The 13,782-nt window shown below is 39.0% G+C and overlaps 1 pseudogene; it reads left to right on the top strand.

Moving 5' to 3' along the window:
• Positions 1 to 352: 352 nt before the first annotated feature.
• Positions 353 to 13,782, top strand: part of LOC118629020 — a 71,972-nt pseudogene continuing 58,542 nt past the window's right edge.

The raw sequence follows: 13,782 nt of genomic DNA, 5'->3' as shown, positions 1-13,782 counted from the left end.
CTGGGGCGGGCTCGCTAATGGAGGACGCAGGAAGAGGAGGAGTCCACAGGGCTGGGGGCCCGAGAGGGCAGCGCGGCTGTGGTGGCGCCTAGTCTGTGAACGCAGATGCTCACCAGGTCATGATCAACCAGTTCGTGCTGTGCGGCTGACCAGGGGTAGCAGCTGCTGCAGGCGGCCACTGGCAGCTCCAGACGGCCCTCAGCACTGTTTTCCAGGAGACCAACATTCCCTATAGTCACCACCACCAGATGATGTGCACTCCCTGCAACGCCCCTCAACTTTCCCAATGCCCTCACCGGTTCTCCCATCTCGGGCTTCTGAGAGCTTCCATGGTGGCAGCAGTGGCAGCCCAATGGCTGCCATGTCCACATCCTCCCCCCTTGCCTCACACTTGCCCCACGCGGCCACCTGCAGCTTTGCAGTGCACAGCTGGCCAATGTGGCTTCACCCCCAGGAGGGCCATACTGCAACCAGCCAACCCCTTCCCCGTGGATTCCAGCACCCCCTTCCCCCTGGCCCCCCAACAGGCCACCTCAGAACCAAGGGCCCACCTTGCCATGGAGGCCAAGTAATAAGGGAGGCCCCTCCCCCCCCCGGAGGCCATGACCCCGTGAGACGGAGGAGAAAACATCTCTGCTAAGCCCCTCTACCCTCCTCTGTTTGCACCCCCATTTCCCGAAGCCCTGGAGGGGAGAGACTGGACTCCTGAGCCAGCACACAGGCTGCGCGCAAGTACACAGACATGCAGGCACACCGCACCCAGCTTGCATGGATTTGGTTCAGAGCCATCTGGGTACTGGCAGACAGAAATTCTGAGACCAAGCAGCCTTCTGCAGAGGACTCACCCCACCTCAGCAGGCTGTGAAGACTTACTGGCCTTGGAGCTCCTTGAGGACAGCAGGCCTAGATCCCCACCCTCGGGAATGCAGAGCCTTCTCCACATGTGTACTGTGGCTGTGTCTGTGTATTTATACATATGTCACTCTTCAAGAATCAACCTATTTTATGGGGCAGCTGGATTTTGCATGTTAAAGTAAGAGTCTTGCCTGCCACCCTCCTCCCCAGGGCCCTCTCCTCTCCGCACCCCATTAGCAGCCAGCCTGTTACCTGCAAAAAGAAGGATTGTGGGAAACTCAGGGACTTTTCCCACCCATGCCCTAGAGCCTGCCTGCTGGGATTGCCTCATGCTTCACCCAGAGCCCAGGGGTAAACCATATCCATTTCCTTTTCCCCTTTTAAGAAAGGAGAAGTTCCAACCACCGAAGAAAGAACAACAACAACAACAAAACAAAAACAGAAGTTTCTCAAGGAAATATTGCTTATGCTATTTATTTATTTATTTATTTATTTATTTATTTATTTGCTGTTGTTTTGACGATCTTTATTATTAATTTATTTTGGTTACAGATGTTTCTTCCTACCTCCCCCAGACACCCTCCTTCCCATTGTGCACACCCCACCCACCCTAGCATTATTGTCTATGTCCACTGGTTATGCATACACACATATAACTTCTTAGGTTCATCACATCCATCCCCCCCAACTCTATACTCTGAGCTTTGTCAGTCTGAAACATACTCCTTTCTATGTCTCTGGATCTATTTCATTCATCAGCCCACCTTGTTCATTATATTCCACAAATAAGTGAGATCATGTGATATTTGTCTTTCTCTGATTGGCTTATTTAGCTTAGCATAATACTCTTGAGGTCCCTCCATGTTGTCTCAAAGGATAAGAGATCTTTCTTTCTTACAGCTACATAGTATTCCATTGTGTATATGTACCACAGCTTTTTTATCCACTCATTTATTGATGGACATTTGGGCTGTTTCTAGATTTTAGCGACTGTAAATAGTGCTGCTATGAACATAGGGGTACATACATTTTTTCTGATTGGTGTTTCAGGCTTCTTAAGATATATTCCTAGAAGTAGGATTTCTGGGTCAAATGGCAATTTAATTTTTAATTTTTTGAGGAAACATCATAGTGTTTTCCATAGTGGCTGCAAAAGTCTCCATAAGTCTGCATTCCCACCAGCAGTGTACTAGAGTCCCCTTTTCTCCACACCCTCGCCAGCACTAATGGTTTGATGATTTGTTGATGGCGGCCATTCTGACGGGTGTAAGGTGATACCTCATTGTTGTTTTAATTTGCATCTGTCTGATGATTAGTGATGCTGAGCATTTCTTCATATGTCTCTTGGCCATCTGTATGTCCTTTTTGGAGAGGTGTATATTTAGCTCTTCTGCCCATTTTCAAATTGGGTTCTTTGTCTTCCTTTTGTTGAGTTGTATGAGCACTCTATATATTTGGAAAATGAACCTCTTATCTGATGTATCATTGGCAAATATGCTCTCCCATACAGTGGGTTCCCTTTCCATTTTGATGGTTGTTTCTTTGTTGTGCAGAAGCTCTTTAGTTTGATATAGTTCCATGTGTTCATTTTGTTCTATGTTTCTCTTGTCTTAGGTTATGTATCAGTGAAAATTCTGCTGAGTATGATGTCTGAAATTTTGTTGCCTATGTTTTCTTCTAGAATTTTTATGGATTCACTAGTCACATTTAACTTTTTATTTATTTTAAGTTTATTCTTGTGTATGGTGTAAGTTGATGGTCTAGTTTCATTTTTTTTTTCTTTTTTTTGCAAGGAGCTGTTCAATTTTCCCAACACTATTTATTTATTTATTTATTTATTTATTTATTTATTTATTTATTTATTTATTTATTTTTTCCTCAATCGAGGACATTTGTTTCATTTTTTTTTGTTGTTCCGGTAGAGTGGGAGGGAGAGAGAGGGAAAGAAACATCAATTTGAAAGGGACACATCCAGTGGTTGCCACCCGCATGACCCCAACGAGGGCCGAAGACAAACTGCAACTGAGGTACACATCCTCAGCGGGAACCAAACCTGGTTGTCTCTGTACAGCAGGCAACACTAACTGCTGAGCCAAACTGTCCAGAGCCCAACACCATTTATTAAAGAGGCTCTCTTTACTCCATTGTATGCTCTTGCCACCTTTGCTGAATATTAATTGAGCATAATGTTTTGGGTCAATTTCTGGGTTCTCTGTTCTATTCCATTGATCTATATGCCTGTTCTTGTGCCAATACCAGGCTGTTTTGATTACAGTAGCTTTGTAGTATTACCTGATATCCAGTATTGTGATCCCACCTACTTTGTCTTTTTTTTCAAGATTGCTGTGGCTATTTGGGGTCTTTTTTGCTTCCATAGGAACTTTTGAAGTATTTGTTCTAGTTCTGTGAAATATGTCATTGGTATTTTGAAGGGGATTACATTGAATCTATAGATTGTTTTGGGTAGTATGGACATTTTAATGATGTTAATTCTTCCAATCCATGAACAAGGTATGTGTTTCCACTTTTTTATATATTCCTTTATTTCTTTTTTTTTTTTTTTTTTTTAATGTCCTGTAGTTTTCTGCAAATAGGTCCTTTACTTCTTTGGTTAAATTTTTTCCTAGGTATCTTAATTTTTTTTGCTGTGATGGTAAATGGGATTCTTTTTTTTTTTATTTCTCTATCTGTGAGTTCATCATTGGTAGATAAGAATGCTGTCGATTTCTTGATGTTAATTTTGTATCCCGCTACTTTGCCAAATTTATTTATTAAGTCTAGTAGATTATTGATGGAGTCTTTAGGGTTTTCTATGTATAATATCATGTCACCTGTAAATAATGACAGTTTTACTTCCTTCTTTCCAATTTGGATCCCTTTTATTTTTCTTCCTGTCTGATTGATGTGGCTAAGACATCCAGTACTATGTTAAATAAGAGTGGCAAAAGTGGGTATCCCTGTCTTGTTCCTATTCTTAAGGGAAATGCTTTTAGTTTTTTTCCCATTGAGTATGAATTTGGCTATAGGTCTTTCATATATGGCCATTATTATGTCGAGATATGATCCTTGTATTCCCTCATTGCTGAGCATTTTTATCAGAAATGGGTGCTAAATTTTGTTCAATGACTTTTCAGCATCTATTGATATAATCATATGGTTTTTATCTTTAATTTTTTGTATGTATTCTATCACATTTATTGATTTGTGAATATTGTACCAACCTAGCATCCCTGGGATGAATCCCACTTGGTCATGGTGATCATTTTTTTGATGTATTGCTGAATCCAATTTGCTAGTATTTTGTTCAGGATTTTGGCATCTATGTTCATCAGAGATTTGGCCTGTGGTTTTCTTTCTTTGCAGTTTTTTTTTTTTTTTTTTTTTTCTGATTTTGGAATTATAATTATGCTGGCCTCATAAAACGAGTTTAGAAATCTTCAATCTTGAAATTTTGAAATAGTTTGAGGAGAATGGGTGTTAGTTCTTCTTCGACTGTACAGTAAAGCTCCCTCATGAAGCCATCCAGGCATGAGCTTTTGATTGCTGGGAGAGTCTTCATTTCTTCTTCAATTTTCTTAGTTGTTATTGGCCTGTTCAGGTTTTCTATCTCTTTCCGGTTCAGGTTTGAGAGACTACATTTTTCTAGAAATTTGTCCATTTTGCTTAGATTGTCTAATTTATTTCCATATAATTGTTCATAGTATTTGTTAACGATCCTTTGTATTTCTGGGGTGTCAGTGGTTCATTTCCTCTTTCATTTCTGATTTTGTGTATTTGAGTTCTCTCTCTTTGTTTCTTGGTGAGTCTAGCTAAGGGTCCATTGAACTTGTTTATCTTTTTGAAAAACCAGCTCTTTGTTTTATTGATTCTTTGAATTGTTTTTAGTCTCTATGTTATTTATTTGTGCCCTGATCTTTACTATTTCCTTCCTTCTACTTGCTCTGGAGTTTTCTTTAGTTTGCTTTCTAGTTCTTTAAGTTGTGAAGTTAGATAATAAATTAGAATTTTTTCTTGTTTCTTGAGGTAGGCCTGTGATGCTATGAACTTTCCTTTCAGAACTGCTTTTGCTGCATCCCATAGATTTTGTGTTGTTGTGTGTTCATTTTCATTGGTTTTCAGAAAGTTTTTAATTTCTTCCTTGATCTCCATGGTAATCCATTTATTGTTTAATAACATACTGTTTAGCCTCCATGTGTTCAAATGACTTTGCATGTTCTTGTTGAAATTAATTTCTAGTTTCATGCCATTGTGATCTGAGAAGATGCTTGATATGATTTCAATCTTCTTGAACTTGTAGAGACTTAGTTTGTTCCCTAATATGTGGTCTATCTTTGAGAATATCCCATGTGCACTTGAGAAGAATGTGAATTCTGCAGTTTTGGGGTGTAATTCTCTGTAGATATCTATTAAATCCCTTTGATCTAGTGCTTCATTTAGAGCCCATGTTTCCTTCTTAATTTTTTGTCTAGAAGATCTATCCAGTGATGTCAATGAATTGTTGAAGTCCCCTGCTATGATTGTATTGCTGTTGTTTCCTCCTTTGAAGTACTCCAAAAGATTTTTAATATATGTTGGTGCTCCTACATGGGGTGCATATAAGTTTACCAAGGTTATATCTTCCTGTTGGATAGATCCTTTCGATATTATGTAGTAGCCTTCTTTGTCTCTAGTTATGACCTTCATTTTGAAGTCTACTTTATCAGATATGACTATTGCTACCCCAGCTTTGTTTTGCTTTCTGTTTGCTTGAAAGATTTTTCTCCATCCCTTTACTTTCAATCTATGTGTATCTTTTTTTGTGAGGTCGGTCTCTTGTAAACAACATATATGTGAGTCATGCTTTCTTATCCAATCAGCTATTCTGTATCTTTTTATTAGAGCATTCAATCCATTTACATTAAAGGTGATTATTGATATGTACTTATTTATTGACATTTTTATTCAGTGTGGTTCTATTTTTCTTTCTATTTCTTCTAATTACAGCCGTCCTTTTAACATTTCTTGTAGGGCTGGTTTGGTGCTAATGTATTCCCTTAGCCTTTTTTCGTCTGGGAAGCTCTTTATTTAACCTTTTATTTTGAATGATAGCCTTGATGGATAGAGTAGTCTTGGATTTAGATCCTTGTTTTTCATGACTTTGATTACTTCATGCCATTCCCTTCTGGCCAGTAGTGTTTCTGTTGAAAAGTCAGCTGAGAGCCATAAGGGGTTTCTTTGTAGGTAACCTGTTGTTTATCTCTTGCTGCCTTTAGGAATATCTGTCTGTCTTTAATTTTGGGTATTTTAATTACTATGCATCTTGGCGTATGCCTGTTTGGGTTCTTCTTACTTGGAGCTCTCTGTGCTTTTTTTTTTTTTTTTTTTAATCCACACCCGAGGACATTTTTACATTTTTTGTACAGATAGAGTGGGAGGGAGAGAGAGGAAGAGACAGAGAGAGAGAAACATCGACGTGAAGGGACACATCGAGTGGCTGCCACCGCACGACCAACCAGGGCCGGGGACAAACTGCAACTGAAGTACGTGCCCTTAGCGGGAACCGAACCCGGGTCTCTCCGGACCGCAGGCCTATGCTCTAACCGCTGAGCAAACCGGCCAGGGCTCTCTGTGCTTTTTGAACTTGAATGCCTTCTTCCTTTACAAAGTTAGGGAAGTTTCTGTCACTATTACTTCAAATATATTCTCTAACCCTTGCTTATTTTCTTCCTCTTCGGGGACTCCTATGATATAAATATTGTTACTTTTCCAGTTGTTCCATTTTGGATCAACACAGTTCTCTTAAGCTGTTTTCATATTGTTTTTTTGTATTTTTATTTTGGTTTTTTTGATTGGGTGATTTTTTTCTACCCCATCTTTTAATTCACTGATCCTGTCCTCAGCTTTGTCTACTAGTCGTTCCTTCCAATGTGTACTTTACTTCTGCTATGTCATTCTTCATTTACACTTGGTTGATTTTCAATGTCTCTATTTCTTTACTCATGATGTTGATGTCCTTACTCATGCTGTTGATCTTCCTCAAGATCATGGCTCTGAACTATACCTCTGATTACTTGCTTAATTGCATTTCATTTCTCTCATCTTCAGTAGAGTTCTCTTGTTCTTTCATTTGGGATTTGTTTTTTTGTTTTACCATTTTGGCTAATTCAGTTGGTTTTGAAGCTTGCCATATTTTAACTGTGGGTATTGATGTTCTGCTGTTTGTGGCTCCCTCTCCTCGGTTTGGGTGAGTGTGGAAGGACCCACATTCAACACCACTGTCAAGTGTTGCTTTTCTGGGTGGATTTGCAAGCCCAGGAAAGATTCAGTTATCCTCTAGGTTTTTGCCTGGCGGTTATTTGTCTCAGTTACTTGATAAGCCTTGGGTTGTAGCCCTCAGCTAAATGAAATACTCCCTCAGTTGTTCAGTGTAAGAGGTTTTCCAGAGTGTGGGGCAGATGCGGGTTGTTAATGATCTTCAATTTGCATTTCTCTGGCCCAGAGGGGTAGGGTTAAATCTCCGAGGGAGGGGCTGCTGCTTTTCCCCAGAGCACAGGAAGAAACAAGTTGGCCACCATCTTATGTGGCCACAGCTCAGCAAAAACTCAGAACATCTTCCAAATCCTGAGTTTCCACTCAGTTTCAATCCAGTCTGCCCTTTCTCTGCTAGAATCCAAGGTGAGTGGCTGTACCTAATTTAGTTCTCTGTCTTGGCCCTCTGCGCTGTGGAGCCAGTTTGGGATTTTAACCCTGAGGGTACTGCTCACAGCTAAGACTGCTACTGTCCGTGGGATCCCTGCTCCCTTCTTCCACATCCACACACCGACAGGGCTCGATTCAGTGTCCCTGGTTATATGGTCCTCTTCAGGTGCTTTTCTGTTGCTTTTTTCCCAATGATTTGTGTTTATTTTAGTTGTAATTTTAGTTTGGTCTTGGGAGATCATCTGTGTAGCTTTCATACTCCACCACCATTTTGCAATCTGTTTTTACAATCTTTAACCAATAGGTATTCTTTACACAAAATGCCTTTTTAAAACCAAATTATCTATTTACATTTCATTAACTCTGATGAACTTCATGTTGTTTCCAAAGATGCCATTTGCAAATGTGGAACATCAGAGCAGTGGTTTTCAATGGCAGCTTGACACTGGAATCACTTGAGCAGCCAGCAACCTGGAAGCAGCATCTCCAGCAGAAGAGAATGAAGTGGAAAGCCTCGCTTATGCTATTTAAATGTTACATATTTCTAAAATATGTTTTTATTGATTTTTTTAAAGATAAAGGAAAAGAGAGAGAGAGACATCAATTGGCTGCCTCTTGTATGCCCCCTACTGGGGATGAAGCTTGCAACCCAGGCATGTGCACTGACCAGAATTGAAGCAGGATCTCTCAGTCTATTGGATGATGCTCAATTCACTGAGCCATACTGACTGGGCTAAATAAGTTACATATTAAATTACCCATGGAAAATTAGATTGTTTTAATTTTTGTTCTTTTATCTAATTCACAATTACTTGGGACATCGCAAACATGATGTTTTAGGAAACTCTTACAAAAATAACAAAAACTAGAGAAAATAAAGTATTCTCATGAAAAATTTTAAATTTAATGAGTCTAAACAAAATTGCATCATACTGTGTCTTCACTGATAAACATGTAAATAAGTTAAATGGGAGAAGAAAAGAGAAAATATTCATATCTATGTATAGAAACCCAAAATGGTTACCTGAAGGAGGTGATATTCTTGTCCTTATGCTAATAAAGGAGGCTTAATTATATATTTTTAGTTCATATTTTTTCTCTCTATTTTTATTCAACTTTGGGACATATGCATTTGGATGTTCCAAAGGGCCTCAAATTCACCTTGCTTAAAAGTGACCTCATGCTCTGTTGAAAGAAACCTGCTTCTTCAAGGGAACTCTGTTTCTGAATGACACCCACATTCACTTATTCTTCCTGGCACTAAGCCTCTGAATCGCATTTGATTTCCAAGGGATGATATATATCTTTGTCTGTTTGGCTGCTGTAACAAAACAAACAAACAAACAAACAAAAAACGTAGACTGAGCTTTTGTAAACAACAGAAATTTATTTCTCACAGTTCTAGAGGTTGAGAAGTCTGAGACATGACAGGTTCAGTATCTGGTGAGAGTTTACTTCCTGGTTCATAGACAACCAGACTGTTTTCCTAGTTGGGTCCTCACATGGCGATAGAGACCAAGATGACCTCTGGGGTTTCTTTATAACAGCACTAATCCTATTCATAATGAATTCACCTTCATAACTTAATCACTTCCCAAAGGCCTCACTTCCATAGATCATCCCATTGAACATTAGGATTTAATATATGAATTTTGGGGTGACACTAACATTCAGCCTATAGCAATGTGTCATCCATGTTTATGCCACCCAATCTGCATTCCAGTCCAGAGTTGTTATTTGAGCTTCAGTACATAGATCATGTATACTTTAAATAGTACCCTCAGAGTGCCAACACCAACCACTCATCTTCAGTGATAAAGCTGTAAATCTGCAAAACTCTTTGATGTTTAAAAACTTATTGTGTTTTACTAAGTATTATCAGGAACATTTTTAATGGTTTTAGGGTAATAGAGTCAGAGACTGAAAATGTTTCTAGAAATTAGTCCTACCAATTTCCTCTTTCCAGGAAGTTATATACAAAGAACACAAGCAGAATTCAAAATAAAGACCTACGTTATTTATAAAGCTGAGTTCAGAAACATGTGTTGTATAAGCTAAATTAGGAAAAGTGATTTACACAGTAGACCTCAGCATGTTTCTTTCCCCCCTGTTCTACAGCTATATTGCTCTCCCTTTTCCTCAGAGCAAAACAGGTAGAATAAAATGTTCCCCAAAATTGCTCCATTGAGTCAAGCTCTACCAGTACAAATTGCTCCATCAAGTTAAGCCCTGTCAGAGCTATGCCAATTATCAATAGGTAGCTCTAAAACAATGATCCAGGAACTACCTGGAATTTTTTAAAGCCAAGCCATAAACTCCAAAGACAAACCCAATACCTGGTTGGGAAAGTCCTTTTCTGATCCCATAATAAGTTTTGCACAATCACAGGATGCCTCACTTTACTGATGCATGCCCAGATTTCAGTGGGACCCAGTGTTCCTAAAGAGAAAAAAGCCAGCCAACCTACACCCTGATTGGGTTTTCCCAGCAACATTTGTATTCCCAAGGAATAAGAACCCATAAGCCCACATTTGGGACACAGAACCTGAGGTCCTATTTTAGTGTTCTCACCCTCTGAAGAGCCTCAATAAATCTGCCTTTGCTTTTATCAGTGTCCTAGGTCTAAATTTTTTATATCAGGAAATAAGAACCCAACTCATTAGTAATAACACTCTAACTTATTAACTAAGAGTGAATTTTATCTGCCCACCAGCCTACCCCATGCTTACAGAACTCCCAGCAGGCTTCATTGGCCAGCCAAATACCACAAGTTATTTAAAGAAATATAAAATATAACAGAGAGGGAAAAAAAATCATGAAAAGAAGGCATTTTGAAGGAAACAGTCAATACAGAGGGAAGAAATTAACTTAAAATATATAATTAATGAGTCCAAAGAAAGGGAAGATGGTGTGTCCTTTCAATGAGGACAGAATATTATAAATGAGAAATTCAGAGAATAAAAAAGAAATACTGAGAATGGAAAATAGAAAATCCAAAAATACAAGCTTTAGCATTCATTAAATAGTTACTCAACAAATATTTATCGAACTTACATTATGGCACCAACTCTGTATTTAGATTCATCAGTGAACCAAACAAATGAAGATGTCTAACTTCATGGAGCTTTTATTTCATCAAGGAAATGCAGAATATAAAAATACATTTGAGGAAATATTCAAGTAAACATAACTATAGCAAAAAAAAAATCCATTGGAATAAGGGAGAGTAATAATAAGAAAATTAGGGTTCAGTCTAGGAGGTTCAATATCTATTAGGAGAAATTCCGGTAAAAAGCAAACAGATAACATGATATAGAAAAATATCACCACTTTTGTGTTTCACTGTGTTCCCTTCCTACCAGTTGGTCTCCTGCTCCCTGTCTTCCTCTGACAGGTGATATGTTGCTTGTCCAGTGCCTGCAGACCAAGATCAGCCTGGCCAAATCCACAAACTTCTTGTAAATCTGGTGGGTTGAACTATACATTCTCTAGGGAGATCGAAAACCCTTTCCAAGTTTATCCTTCTCAGGGACTCTCCCTCATTCCTGTGGTACCATATAGAGTTGATCATATTTCATAGTTACTGTTTTACGTAATTTCATGTTTCCTATATTTTAACTTTTTCTATTTCACCCATGTGTATTTTCCTCCTAGCTTCTCAAAGTCTCCAAGTTCCTCAAATGCAAACCTTTATTCAGGGAGCTCCTAGAATATGTAAATAAAGGATGAACAATGGAAAGGAAAACTTGAACTTCAGGAAGTAATAATTCCAATGCAAGGACAAGGTGAAGAGAATTTCCAGGGTGATAGTGAATTAAGGTCCTAAAATAAACCTATTTTAGCATGCCTAGAGAACAACAATCTTGAATGTAATAGCAGGACTAATGGTTCCAGGAGGGATATTTGAACAACAACAAAAACTAAACCTGTTATATTGGCTTCAAGTATACTTTAAAGAGCTTAGATTGTGAAAGCCAACGTATTAGGGAAATATTCATTAATGAGAAACGTCTCAAATGAAAGGAAGGAAATCTGGGGTTTTATGAAGGAAATTAAACAAGAAAGTCATTTGTGAGCTTCATGGGGATCATAATAAAGTTCAACACCTCAATCCTCCCTTTTGTTTAACACAGATGTTGTTCATTGATGAACAACTCTGAGTTGAAAATAAACCTCTTGAATGATCTAAGAAGTAGTCTCTGGAGGATTCTTATTTTTATTTTTTTTCCGTAGAACAATTTCTGTCATATGCTGAGTGGTTCAGAATTGAGAACTTTCGTGGTGATAAAGGTTTGTTGTCTTGGAGTTCAGATATCTCACAGAAGGGATGCCTAAAATGAAAACATTAATACAAGACTATATTAAGGAGTCTATTGTTGAACTGGTCTAGTGAATTCTAAGACCTTGTTAGAGATTATGCAGCACTGATAATTGCATTTTGGAAGCACTTGAGCTAGGAAATTGAAGTTCCCAATGAGGTTCACCTTAGTCTTGATTACCTCTTGCATGAATGACCCAAGTATTCAGCCGAATTTGCTTAATAATTCAGATAGCCATTTGTCCATCAGAAATTCTGGTCCACATGTGGGCAGCAAAATTGCATCAGAATGTTTCCAATGTTTGGTCCTTGGTTCAGAAACCTCGGAACTTGGGCTCTGGCTAAGAAAGAATTCAAAGCCAAGATCCAAATTAAAGAGAAAGTTTATTTAGAAAGTCACAGAGGTAGAAGAAGTGAACCAGAGAACAAGTTACAGAGGCAAAAGAAGGGTCCTTGGAGCCTAGGTGAAAGAGAGAGGCAAGAAAAATGCACCCTGGGGAAGGGGATGAGGAAGGGCGCAGGCATGCCAGAAAGAGAAAGGAAGAGGGAGAGACAGAGAGAGAGCCACACTGCATCCTTCATCCTAAGGATGTTTAAGGGTGGGATTATGGGGGAAGTTCCAGAGAAGGATCTCAATAAGATATTCATCAGCTTTCCAGGTATGTCCTTTATGGTGGTAGTCTTCACTGATTGGTCAGTGCCAAGACAAGGGGTCATTAGTCAATGCAGGTGGTCCTGAGGTCAGCCATGACATCACTTGTCTGGTTTTGCTGTTTTTCTGGGCCTGGAGCTGAAACACAAGTGAGGTCTAGATATTATCCCTAAGGGTTAATGTATAAGGGAGTGGTTGTGCAAGGGCCATTTTTCTTCCTCCAAGGGGTTTACCATAGGACTAGTGAAATGCCATGGGAGGTCAAGTCAGGGTAGGGTCCAAACTGCATGACCAGCAATATTCGGGGGTCTAAACTACACGACCATTGATATGTTAGTGGAGGAGAGGTCACCCTGGGGGAAAGGTCCTTGTTTCCCCAGTTCTTCCCATTGCTGGGCATGCAGGTCTTTCTGCCTTAGTGACCTTCTATACCTGGCCCATTGTCCTTGCTCTGTTCATGTCTGTCTAACTGCCTATCACACATGCATAGTCTGTTGCAGTGGTGAGTCCTTCAAATTTATATCAAGTAGCCATCCTCCAGGACAGGGGCCTGCCCCAAGGTAATCCAAAGTCACTATAGAGATTTGAACAGTCATGTTTACTTGTCTGTGACACCAAGTTGGGAGGAAAAAATATTAGAAAAGTAAATTTGGAGGACTGGAGATTAGGAAAAATTGGTAAAATTGAAAAATTTGTTAGGAATCGACAATTTAAATAATGTAATTGGATTCAGTCCAATTTGCCAGTTTGTGCCAAAAATTGACTGAAGTCAATTGAATCTCAACCAGGCATGACAGTCTATATATTCATCAGTTACCTGCAATTTACAAGGAAGTGCACAATCACTCAAAGGACAATGAACGGGCTAGAGTCTGATAACCCAGAAGGGTATGCTTTAGATGATGCATAGTTTATCGTTGAAACACAAAACTGTTTTCTAGAGTAGGCCCTCTTTTGATCAAAAGTAATATCAAAGAAAGATGATCCTTGCTCACAAGATAAGACTTGTCTCAATTAGATTTGGCTTGATTATCTACATATGGGAAGAAAAAAATAGTAATTTACCATACTGACCTATAAATCTGTTACCTTACATGAGAAAAGGGAGTATATGTCAGATGAAATTTAAGGTTGCTAATCAAGTGACCATGAAATAATGAGATTATCTTGGATTATCCAGATGGGATCTATGTAAACATAAGCATCCTTATTATGTGGGAAAAGGGGGCAGAAAAAAGAGAGTCTAAGTCATATATGTGATAAGAAATGAACCTGCAGT

The sequence above is a fragment of the Molossus molossus genome, unplaced genomic scaffold (genome assembly GCF_014108415.1).
Source record: "Molossus molossus isolate mMolMol1 unplaced genomic scaffold, mMolMol1.p scaffold_m16_p_1, whole genome shotgun sequence".
NCBI lineage: Eukaryota > Metazoa > Chordata > Mammalia > Chiroptera > Molossidae > Molossus > Molossus molossus.
The sequence above is the reverse complement of the archived record's forward strand: the minus strand, read 5'-3'. Positions and strand labels throughout refer to the sequence as shown.